The sequence below is a fragment of the Muntiacus reevesi genome, chromosome 2, assembly GCF_963930625.1.
Source record: "Muntiacus reevesi chromosome 2, mMunRee1.1, whole genome shotgun sequence".
Classification (NCBI taxonomy): Eukaryota; Metazoa; Chordata; class Mammalia; order Artiodactyla; family Cervidae; genus Muntiacus; species Muntiacus reevesi.
Genome location: NC_089250.1, coordinates 209670391 through 209683181, shown reverse-complemented (window position 1 = coordinate 209683181; position 12791 = coordinate 209670391). Strand labels below are relative to the sequence as shown.

At 45.4% G+C, this 12791-nt stretch overlaps 1 non-coding gene across 1 annotated transcript; it reads right to left on the bottom strand.

Moving 5' to 3' along the window:
• Window positions 1–12483: 12483 nt before the first annotated feature.
• Window positions 12484–12570, bottom strand: LOC136162198 (small nucleolar RNA SNORD24). Its single transcript, XR_010662019.1, has one exon. It is a non-coding gene; the product is annotated as a small nucleolar RNA SNORD24 (small nucleolar RNA).
• Between the last annotated feature and the right edge of the window lie 221 nt (window positions 12571–12791).

Genomic DNA, 12791 nt, shown 5'->3' with positions numbered 1-12791 from the left:
CACACTCGAGTATTCTTGCCTGAAGAACCCCATGGACAGAGGAGCCTGGTGGGCTGCAGTCCATGGGGTCGCAAAGAGTCAGACCCAACTGAGCAACTGAACAGTAACAACAGAAGAGCCTCTGATCAGGTGTTTGAAACAGCTAGTTCACAGGCCCTAAGGGACAGCAGTGTTTGGGCTTCACTGGAAAAGAGAAGAGAACCCAGCAACACCAGTGAGGTAGGAATCAAAGCCAAGGAGCAGAGCATCCCGGAATCTAGGGAATGGGGCTCACATCCCAGCTCTGCCAGGTTCTGTGTAAGTTCACCATTCTGAGTCTCACTTTCCTCATCTGTGAAATGGGAATGATAACTTGCAGCTGCCTGAAAGGTTCTCCTGAGGATGAAATGTGACAATATGCTTAAAGAGCTAGGCAAGCTCGTGTGGGGCAGGTAGGGAGCCCTCAGCGATATCAGCTACACAGTGGCCTCTCCCCTCAGCACCCAACTCCAGAGCAGCACTTCCGCGGTCACTTGTCTTGCCCACTTTCCTGAGGGGCAGGGACTGTGTCTGCAGACCCTCAATCAGGATGTGGCAAAGGGCAAGCCCAGGGTGTAGGAGGGAATAGGGCACTGAAGACGATCCAGCAGGGAAGTTGTAGATAAAATTGTAACTCCGGCACTTAATAATGCAAGTTATTGGGCTTCCCTGGTGGCTCAGTGGTGAAGAATCAGCCTGCCCAGGCAGGAAACATGGGTTCAACCCCTGGTCCAGGAAGATCCCACATGCCACGGAGCGACTAAGCCCATGCACCACAACTATCGGGCCTGCACTTTAGGACCTGGACACGGGCCACAGCTGCTGGGGCCTGAATGCTCTGGAGCCCGTGCTCTGCAGCAAGGGACGCCACTGCAAGGAGAGGCCCGCGCACAGCAGCTAGAGCTAGTCTCTGCTCACTGCAACTAGCCAGAAGCCCGCCAGCCGTGGGGACCCAGCGCAGCCAAAAATAAACAAGTAAAATTTGAAAGAAAATAAGGCAAGTTATTGGCTGTTGCACTGAGCAATATAAACACTCTCTAAAGATGAGAGTCCGGTCACGTACTCCAGACCTCAGGCTCTAGAGGCAGGTGACATGTGGCCACGGATGTGAAGGAACCACCAGAAACAGACGCTGACCGGAAGGGCGCCAGGCTTGGCCTGGGGGGCCCAATACGGTTCTTGGACAGAGGTGTGATTTGTCCAGGGCTAAGGTCACTGTCCTCCATGAATCAGGGAAATTCAGAGCCTCCCACTGGAAAACGCTGCCTTTTCCTCCGCCATGTGCCGCCCACACCTCAATGCCAATGTCTGCCCAGCGCGACTTCCCACGGTGTCACATCACTGCACAGAGATGCGCCCTGGTGAGCTGGAATTTAGCTCGTTCATGGGATTTCTCTATTTCTGGTGACAAGAGCAGGCACCTCCCCTCCCCCACCCCACCCCCTGCCCTGGAAGCCTGAATCTGTGCTTTTCATGTATCTCTGTCCTCCAATAGCCCGGGGACAGCTGGGCTTGTGTGCTAGGTGAAGGACAGAACAGGAAGAGGAGTGAAGGAAAGTCTATAGTCAGTGGGAGGCTGGCCCCCACGCCCACAATGGGGACACGGCTGTGCATAGGCTTCCGGGGCATCACGCTTGGGCGGAAGGCACCTCAGGAGCTGCTAATAATTCCCAAGCCTCTCCTACAGCCGATTTTACTCCAACTCCTTGATTTAATTATACTCCCGCGTACAATAGGACACTTGCATTCTCCTAGATGCGATGAATATTGAGTTGATAGACTGTAATTTCCTCCACCAACCACACTCCCATTTTTTGCATATTGATGCCACATTTAGTTTGTTATTTTCTAATTTTCCATCTTCCTGGTCCTGTGCTCAACCACCTTCTCCCCATAATAATTTCTATCACCTTTTCCCCATAATAATTTGGATCAGGAGAAGCATACATCCCACCCTTCCTCTCTCCTCCGATCCCACCCAAAAGGGGAGCAGCATACACTTTGAGCAATCTGAGCCTCCCTGCCACAGGAGCGGAGAGAGGGCTCTGGGCTCTAATTGGAGGACACATGGCCATAAATGATCAAGAAGAGATGATAAAGAATGGAGCTACAGCGATGGGAGGTGATATCTCATTGTAGTTTTGATTTTCCTATCCCATTAGAATGGTCATCATCAAAAAATTCACAAACAAAAAAGGCTGGAGAGAGTGTGGAGAGGAGGGAGCCCTCCTACACCATTGGTGAGAATGTAAATTGGTGATGCCACCATGGAAAACAGTATGGAGAGTCCTTACGAAACTAAACATAGAGCTACCATGTTCAGTTCAGTTCAGTTGCACAGTCGTGTCCGACTCTTTGCTACCCCATGAATCGCAGCATGCCAGGCCACCCTGTCCATCACCAACTCCCGGATTTACTTCAATGTCCATTGAGTCGGTGATGCCATCCAGCCATCTCATCCTCTGTCGTCCCCTTCTCCTCCTGCCCCCAATCCCTCCCAGCATCAGGGTCTTTTCCAATGGGTCAACTCTTCACATAAGGTGGCCAAAGTATTGGAGTTTCAGCTTCAGCATCAGTCCTTCCAATGAACACCCAGGACTGATCTCCTTTAGGATGGGCTGGTTGGATCTCCTTGCAGTCCAAGGGACTCTCAAGAGTTACAATACAATCCTGCAGTTCCACTCCTGGGCATATACCTGGAGAAAAACATGGTCCAAAAGGATACATGTACTGCAGTGTTCATTGCAACACTGTTTACAATAGCCAAAACATGGAAGCAACATAAATGTCCATCGACAGAAGAATGGATAAAGATGATATGTATGTACATATAATGGAATACTACTTAGCCATTAAAAAGAATGAAATAATTCCATTTGCAGCAACATGGACAGAAGTAGAAATGGTCACAATGAGTGAAGTAAGTCAGACAGAGAAACAGAAATATCGTATGATATCACTTATGTGCCGAAACTTTAAAAAAAAATCCTACAAATGAACTTATTTCCAATACAGAAATATACTCACAGACTTAGAGAACAAAGTTATGGTTACCAGGGAAAAAGGTTGGAGGGAGGAATAGTCAGGGAATTTGGAATTGACATGTACACACAGCTATATTTAAAATAGATAATCAACAAGGACCTCTTGTATAGCACAGGGTATTCTGCTTAACATCCTGTAACAACCTAACTGGGGAAAGAATTTGAAAAAGAATAGATACATATACATGTGTAACCAAATCACTTTGACAACTATGACAAATAGAACAGAGACATGTACATTTATAACTGACTCCCTTTCAAACTAAGACAACATTGTTAATCAACTACACACATGCATCCTTAGTTGCTTCAGTCATGTCCGACCCTCTGCGACCCCATGGACTGTAGCCCGCCAGCCTCCTCTGTCCATGGGATTCTCCAGGCAAGAATACTGGAGTGGGTCGCCATGCCCTCCTCCAGGGGATCTTCCCACCCCAGGAATGGAACCCATGTCTCCTGCATCTCCTGCATTGCAGGTGGATTCTTTACCCACTGAGATATGTGGGAAGCCCATAATCAACTATACTCCAATATAAAATAAAAAGGTAAACAGAAAAGAACAGAGCTGTGGGTGAGCTTCTGAGGGTGCATGAGGGGGCTAGAGACATCCTTGCTGACACAGGAGTCAGGCTTCCTCAGGACAGCCTCCTGTCAGAAGGTTTGTGGTATCTTTAAGGGAGGCAGAGAACAGTAACATCTCTCCAGGGAGGGAACAGGAATAAAAGTCAGGAGCTGGCTGGGGTGTCCAGAATGGGATGACCTCAAAGCCAGAAGCACTTGTTCTGGCGCCCTGGGGCCCACCTTCACTCTAAAGACAGATTGGCCAACCAACCAGCAGAATTCTTGTTACTGGATAGGGTGACTTCTTTCACCAGCTCTGACAAGTTCTTACTCACTGACTCCCCTTCTGTAGACTGGATGCAAATACGATTTGTCTATTACTAGAGTCTTTGTTTAGACAAACTGAGAGTGATGATTTAGGTTGAGGTTCACTTTCCTTTACACGCTCATCCTGAGCACACTCCAGTTAGACTGAAAGATGTGCCAGGCTCATGGGATTGTCTGATGGTCCCCAAATCTCCTTAGCAACACATTTATAAAGGCTCTTAGAATAGACTGCGTCTGCAGCTGACTAATTCCATCCATTACGTGTTGCTTTTTACTGGTTCCATTTGGAAGAAGATCTTTCCCTCTGTGAGCCTCAATTATCTCCCTGATAGAATGGGGGTCGTTATTTAGAATGATGATGATAGCTTACCTCTCACATCGGATTGCTGTGAAGATAATCAAAGGAATGTATGTAAAAATGTAAACTGTCAAGTGCCTAACTGAAGCAGATGTGTCTAACAGTCTACATGATAAAACGGAGCAAGCTCTGGACTCGGAGTTAGATTTTATGCAATTTCAGAGGCTGAATACATCACTTAACATTTCAGGGGGACACTTTCCCACCTGTGAAATGCAAGCCATAACCCTGGACCTTCCCCCTCACAGGACTAGTATGGAACCCACGTGAGTATTCCGGAAAGTCATCTGTAAACTGTAATGTGGTGTGCAGGCATACGGGACAGCCAAACTCATCGAGGAAGTTTCTGCCATGGAGAAATGAGATGGCAAATCCCTTTGCAAAGCAAATAATCCCCTGCTCACACATGCCGCAAGTCCAAAACACACTTAGGTTTCCATTTTAAACCAGCTCAAATGAATTTGCCAAATGGTCCATACCAATGTGAACTTTACTCAGCGGCTGTTTGACGAATGAATGAATGAGTGAGTGAGTGAATGAATAACTGGACGATGCCAGGTATAATGAAGAGATAGATGGTTTTCTTATGGCTCCAGCTTCATGTGATGTTTTTAAATTCCTCTGTATAATTAGTTTCGTGAATCACCAGGCAGCATAAATCTTTATTGGTACTAAGAGAATCTGAATTACTGAAAAATCATCTCTTCCTACAAAGTTTTATTAGAAGTGTGACACATGTTATATGGTGTTTCTGTTAATTGAGTACTGAGTGAGGGAAATACACAGATGCGGAGAACTCACCAGGTGAGCAGGCAAGACCTGGCTTCTGCACCTGGCCTCATCGCTGTCCTGGGTCTCTGTCCCCACCCAGCGTCCTGAGCTCTGCCGGCCGTAAGGAAGACCCTGCCAGCTTCTCTTATGATCAAGCTGCTATCTCTTTTCTCCACCCACTGTAAGCCCCACCCTTCAATGTCTGCAGTCCGTTCTCACCCCATTCAAAGCCACACGGCAGCATCGTTAAGTCAGTAATGCTGCATGAAGAGAGACACATGTCAGTGCCCTCAGACGTCACGCACTGGGGTACCACACGGTTCACCCCACGTGATCTATTGCTCTGACATAAACCCATCTTTACTATATTGACAGTGTGTAACTTCAGTTTGTTAACTGATTAAGCTGTACGTCTTACATGAAAATGTATAAAGGGGGGAATATGGTGGTGTGAATGAGCTCTCTTGGACCTCTGAAGATGTAGTTTCCAAATTTGAACTGATTAAATGGCATCTGTATACCAAAAAAAAAAAAAAAAACACACACACAGTAGATGGCTCCTGCTTATTCTGCCAGCAATAAAGGAAGCCACAGCTGTCTGATTTCCTGGGTGTCTGGCATTGTGCTTGTCTTCCCTTACGATCCTCTTTCTGGTCCCCCTTTACATCCCACAAGAACATCCCCTCCTGCTCAGTCCCCTGCTCAGCCCGACACCCTGTGTGTGACAGGGTGCTGTTCTCAAGTGCATTTTCTGGCCCTTCCCTAACACTGTTCAAAAAAGTAATGGACTGGAGATTCGTGTCCAGTCCTCAAAGAACTTCCCTTAAAAAGCTGCAGTAGGAGAAAGCCTCATTCAATGGTGAAAATGATGACTAGCTTGGATGATGACCAATTCAGATAATTGGCCATAGACCTCTAATCTTGCTGGCATCCCTCTGTCACTCAGCAGGGAACCGGCCGATCATTCCATCAATACATTTATTTTGTCAGCTGTCTCTGTGTGGCGCCCACACGTCTCAGCTGGGTAACTTAGGCTGAGAAGTGGAAACCTGCCAATATCAGAATCATTTCATCCCTATCACGTGCCTTTCTTGTCATATGGATTTTCAATGCATTTCTGCCTGGCTTGGCAATTCTAAGCCAGGACCTTGCTTTTAGCTGCTGGGTCCCTTTAATTATTACTACCAATTCCAACCAGCTTGAGTCAGTATGTTTCCAAAGTGCATTAACTCAGTAAGTTCCACCCACAAGATTTCTATTTATTCTGTCCCACATCCCCTTTTACACACACACACACACACACACACACACACACACACACACACACACTTATCCAGTATCACTTTGAATTTGAACTGGTTATTTCTTCTTAGCAGAGACTACATTTATGTACAATATACAAATTGATTTTCATGATTTTTCATGCACAATTTTTCCTAAGAGTAATTTTACTCCTGTCAGAAGGAAAGTACTAGATTCTTCACAATGTTAAATAACTAAACTATTGCCTGTTCAGTCCTGAAAAATGAAAGTGTTAGTCACTCAGTTGTGTCTAACTCTTTGCGACCCTATGGGCTATAGCTGGCCAGGCTCCTCTGTCCATGGGATTCTCCAAGCAAGAACACTGGTGTGGGTTGCCATTTCCTCCTCCAGAGGACCTTCCTGACCCAGGGGCTGAATCCAGGTCTTCTGAAGATTCTTTACCATCTGAGCCACCAGGGAAGCCCAAATACTGAGTCCTTCCTAAACCGGGTACCATTAAGTTCAGAGTTATATTTTGAGAGGTGAAGTTAAAAAAAAAAAAGCCAAAAAATAGTTCTCAGAGAAAAACTACCTATTATTTCCTTAAAACCCGAGCTGACTCATGGGAAATTCCCTGATGCTGGGAAAGATTGAAGACAAGAGGAGAAGAGGGCAACAGAGGATGAGATGGTTGGATGGCATCACTGACTCAATGGACATCAGTTAGATCAAACTCCAGGGGATAGAGAAGGACAGGGAAGCTGAGCGTGCTGCAGATCATGGGCTCACAAAGAGCTGGACACGACTGAGCAACTGAAGAACAACAGTGAAATGAGGACGCCACACACCTCACAAGAAGGTGATCCTCACTAGCCTGTCACGACCATCAGGACTAGGGACACACCTCTGCACTCCCCCTTTATAGGAATCTTGCCTGCTGGTGTCCAGGTCAATAGCACTTCTGAGCATCACACCAACTACAGTGATTTTGCTCTGATGTTGTAGACTGGGCATCCAGGCATGGAAGGGGGGTGAATGTGAGTTTTCAAGTCAGCTCTGCATCCAAACCAAGCCCTGGCACCTTCTGATCATGGATATGCTTCATCACTATACAACAGGAACGATAATAGGGTTGTCATCTGGGGTCAAGATAAATAATGCACACACCCATATGCCCATAACAGAGTGTCTGTTACTTGGTAGCTCCTCAAAGGTCTATGCTATACCTGCCGCTGCTACTGCTTTTATTCCAGCTCAGTCATTACCCAAGTATATAAACAGCAATACTTGGAACTTATCTTGAAACAATCCTTGGACACCTAACCCTTCGCAAAACAACAATACCTAGTGTTGGGATGCTACTAATCAACTCCCAATATATATCACCCTTTTCTTTAATAGGGCTTCCCAGATTGGCTCAGGGGTAAAGAATCCGTCTGCCAATGAAGGAGACTCAGGAGATTAGGGTTTGATCCCTGATTCAGGAAGATCCCCTGGAAGAAGAAATGGCAACCCACTCCAGCATTCTTATCTGGAAAATTCCATGGACAGAGGAGTCTGGCGGGCTACAGTCCATAGGATTGCTACTAGATGGACACGGCTGAACATACACATATACTTCTTTAATAACACAATCATGATTTCCCACTAGCAATATTGTCAGTCACTTGGAAGAGTATATTCCACAGCCTCCCTTGAATCTATATTCAGATACGAGTAAGTTCTGGACAATAAGATATAAGTAAAAGTAGTGTGACATTTTTTAACATTTTTTTTTTTAATTTCAGGAAATATCTTTAAAAGAAGAGTGCATCCTCTTTTACCTTCCACTTCCTCCAGCTTGTTGCTTGGAACATTTATGTGAAGACCGGTGCTCTAGCAGCCATATAGGACTATGAGGACAGTCTCATAGCCTAGGAACATGGAGTTGAAGAACACTGGATCTCTCACATCTTCCTGTAATGGCTTAATCATTCATAAGCCACTTATTCCAGGACTTCTTTTATGTGAGACAGAAACCTATCTTATGTAAACCATCAAGTTATTGGAGGATTTCCTATTATAAACAGGCAAAGGAACTCATGTGCCTGATTTCCTCCATTCCTCTTCTCCTCCACATCAGCTCCAGGACCAGTTGGGTTCTATTTCTTTTCTTCCCCCTTTATTTAAAAGATTCTAAGGTCCCAGGATAGATGCTCCCATTAGCTGAGTTTAGATCAGGTGTCTGACCTTTCTCCACCAGGGATGGGGGGACGTTGAATCTGGAGGAGGGAGCCTCCAGAGACTCCTGGACTGACCACGCCTTCAGGAGGTGAAGGTGATATCGCAGAGGGAGAAGAGGGTGCCCCTGACACAGGTCTGCCAGGTAACTTTCCATTCCTCCCTCTCCCGTTGAGTAGCTTGTCACTTCTGAGACCACAGCAGGAGCAGTAATCAGTGTGTTTGCAACTGATACCTCTGACTTCCCAAAAGGGACAAATAACACTTACATCATGGAGTGGCTCTTGCAATGGCACAGGAAGTCACATATTTGTGGCACAGTAGAAGGCTGGGGACCTCTTTGTCCCAACACTTACTGCAGGTCTAGTAATGCCAGGCCTGCTCCACACACTAAGGACACAAGTGTGCAGAGTTACGGCCGGCCTGGGACCACAGCCTGGGGGGAGACGCACAAGCTGACAGACAAGTGTGTAACACACGCCACGGTGGAGAGCTGGGTAGGGTTCACAGGGGGTCACAAGGCAGCGTGCAACGCAGGCTGGGAGGACTTGGGGAGGTGGATGGGGAATGTCCGTAGGGAGTCCAACTTCAGAGCGGAATAGGAGCTGAGGGAAGTGGAGGGCTGAGCAGGCTGGAGGCAGGTGAGGGAGAGAGTGCAGAGCACGTCTGAGGAAGTGCAAGCTACGCCGCTGGTCGTACTGGAGCCCAGAGTGTGAGGAGGCGTCGTGGGCCAGGAGCAGGCCATGGAAGGCCCCGTGGGATACACAGTGGAGCCTCGATTTATCCTGTGACCAAGCCAGAGCCATTGCGGCCTCATCATCATGAGAAGTGACTTGATGAAACATGCATTTTAGAGTGATTAGAATGATGACTCAATGTGGAAAATGGATGGTGGTGGAAGGGGCCAGAATCAAGGCCAGTTGACCAATCAGGAGCTTGTTGAGATAATATGATCAAAAAATAATGGTCCCCTGAACTGAAAGGACCACTGCTTTACAGAAAAAAAAAAAAAAAAAAAAACACAACAATGTTCTGCTCCCAGCCAGTTCTTTTTGGTTCACCCAGTGAAAGGCAAAACCATGATGCTAAACACCAGGCGCATCTACGTGCATCCAGGGCAACCAGGACCAAGTGTACAGAGTGCTGGGAGCCCACTTGATCCTCTAGTGGAGCATCAGAAAATCAGCAGTTCACGAAGTGCTTCTTGGACCATCTCTCTGGAATGTCAGCGATTTCCAACAAGTCCATCCTTTGTCAAGCGCTGGAAAGCTGACTGATAAGAATAGCACTGCTGGTGGGTCTTCCCCTGGTGGTCCAGTGGTTAAGACTTCTGCTTCCAGTGCAGACGGTGTGGGTTCAATCCCTGGTTGGGGAACTAAGATCCCACATGCCTGAAAGCCAAAAAGCCAGAACACATAACTGAAGCGGTAGTGTGACAAATTCAACGAAGATGTAAAAAAGGGTCCACATCACCAAGAAGAGTGGGATGGGGTGGGAGGTGGGAGAGGTCAAGAAGGAGGGAATATATGTATACTTAAGTCTGATTCATGTTATTGTACAGCAGAAACTGACACAATGTTGTAAGCAATTATTTTCCAATTTAAAAAAATTAAAAAGAAAACTGGTCAAAGATATAAGGAAATAATTCACCAATGATGAACTACAAATTATTGTAAAAACAAATTAAAAAGTTAAATGTTACTTGTGTTTAAAGAAATTAAATAAAAATATGATGCCATTTTTGCCCTAAAATAAAAAAAAAAAAAAAAAAAAAGAACAGTTTACATCAAAACATCTTTGAAAGAAAAGAGAATAGTGTTGCTGGTTATACCAGCATTTTGAATGAATGAAGGAGCATTCATACACACAAAGTCGCTTCAGTCGTGTCCAACTCTTTGCAACCCTATCGACTATAGCCCACCAGGCTCCTCTGTCCATGGGATTCTCCAGGCAAGAATACTGGAGTGGGTTGCCATGGCTTCCTCCAAGGGATCTCCTGACTTGGGATTGAACCCAGGTCTCATGTCTCCTGCACTGGCAGGCAGGTTGTTTACCACTAGTGCCTCCTGGGAAGCCCCTGAATGAGGAAGGAAGGAATGAATACATGAATTTATCAACTAAGTGCATTTCTGGATCAGGGTCACTCTGGTTTCCACAGTTAAACTTCAGGGTGGAGAGATTTTGTCTGTTCCCCCATCTCTGTCTATCTTTTCTAAAAAAAATAACGCTGCTGCTGCTTAGTCGTTCAGTCTAAGTGTCCGACTCTTTGCGACCCCGTGGACTGTAGCTCACACCAAGCTCTTCTGTCCATCAGATTCTCCAGGCAAGAATCCTGGAGCGGGCTGCCATGCCCTTCTCCAGGGCATCTTCCCAACCCAGGTATCAAACCAGTGTCTCTTACATCTCCTGCATTGGTAGGCGGGTTCTTTACCACTAGTGCCATTATTGAACCACCCTTACCCCCTCACTCCACAGGAAGAATTGAGCAATTATCCTCCATCAGAAACAGTATCTTGGGATGCAAATGAGACAACCTATAGCCTGAAATTTTGAGTGATCTTAGAGCCTTTTACTGACAGTGGAGTCAAATAATTTAGGAAATGTATTTTTTGTAAATGCAGAATAAAAGTTAAGCAGATAGGCAACACATGGAATCTGAATTATCAAACATCTTGTTACTCTGTAAAAACCTTCACTGAGCTGTTGGCCTTCTCTTTGGAGCCCTGCAAGAAGGAGACTTTTTTTTTCCAGGGATGGAACTTGTCCTGGTGGGAATGAATTCAGCCAAGGAAATAATGTGCCATAAGCCTTGCTTGTCAGTTTTTGTATATATGCTGAATTGTCCATAATGGGTTTATTCTCTCTCCACTCTGACTCTTAATCTCCTGAAAGAAGACAAGGAAATCGTCTAGGGTAAATCCATATACAGGATTATCAAGCAGAGGCTGGCCCACATCGCATATTTAGAGAATTCTACAAACATTTGCCAATGAATGATCAAATCCACTCATAAGCAACTTTGGGCCTATTGTTTTTCAGTTGCTTAAGTCATGTCCAACTCTTAGCGACCCCATGGACTTCAGGCTTCTCTGTCCTTCACTATCTCCCGGAGTTTGCTCAAACTCATATCCACTGAGTCGGTAATGCCATCTAACCATCTCATTTGCTCTTGCCCCCTTCTCCTCCTGCCCTCAATCTTTCCCAGTATCAGGGTATTTTCCAATGAATTGGCTCTTTGTATCAGGTGTCCCAGAAAATTCCAGGGGCCTTCTGGCCAATTTAAGTCAGGACACGAAGTGTTTGATCACACAGGACTTCCCTGGTGGTCCAGTGGTTGAAGAATCCACCTGTCGATGCAGGGGACATGGGTTCAACCTCTGGTCTGGAAAGATTCTACATGTCACGGGGCAACTAAGCCTTGTGCAATAACTACTAATCCCATGCTCTAGAGCCGGATAGTCGAATCGACAGAAGCTGGCATGCTAGAGCCTGTGCTCTGCAACAAGAGAAGCCACCGCGATAAGAAGCCCATGCACCACAACTAGAGAAAGCCCACCACGGCAATGAAGACCCAGTGCAGCCAAAAATAAATACTGATAAATAAAATTTTAAAATAAAATTAACACTCCCTCACAGAGGAGCCGGGCAGGCTACAGTCCATGGGGTCACAAAGAATCAGACACAACTTAGTGACTGAACAACAATACACAAACATGCCTCTAAACAAATCAATTACATTTTTTTTTCATCAATGATGTTTAATAACAGGACCTAATAACATTTTTCAAGTAAGTAAGTAATGTTAAAAACATTAATACAGATGACACAGATAACATTGTACTCTTCCATAGTAAAGAAATATGTTTAATATTTTTATGAACCCCATTTGGTATTATAAAATAAACCTGACTGGACAAAAATTTTTAAAATCTCAGAAAAACAGACATGATGAAAAAGGTAATAAATCTTGGTGGTCAGGAACGTCCTCACCATCACTCAGATAGCAAATATTCTTTCACATCATCTGCCAAATCAATTACATTTAATGAGCATAACAAAAAAGTTTTTAAAAAATGATAGCACAAACTAAGGTTCAACCAAAAAGCACATATGGACCACCTCGGACTCATGAGAATAGCTACTATAAGAATAAAAATGAATAAAAAAAAATAGCAAGTGTTGGCAAGGATGTTGAGAAAATGGAACCCCTGTGCACTCTTGGTAGAAATGTAAAATGATACAGTCACTGT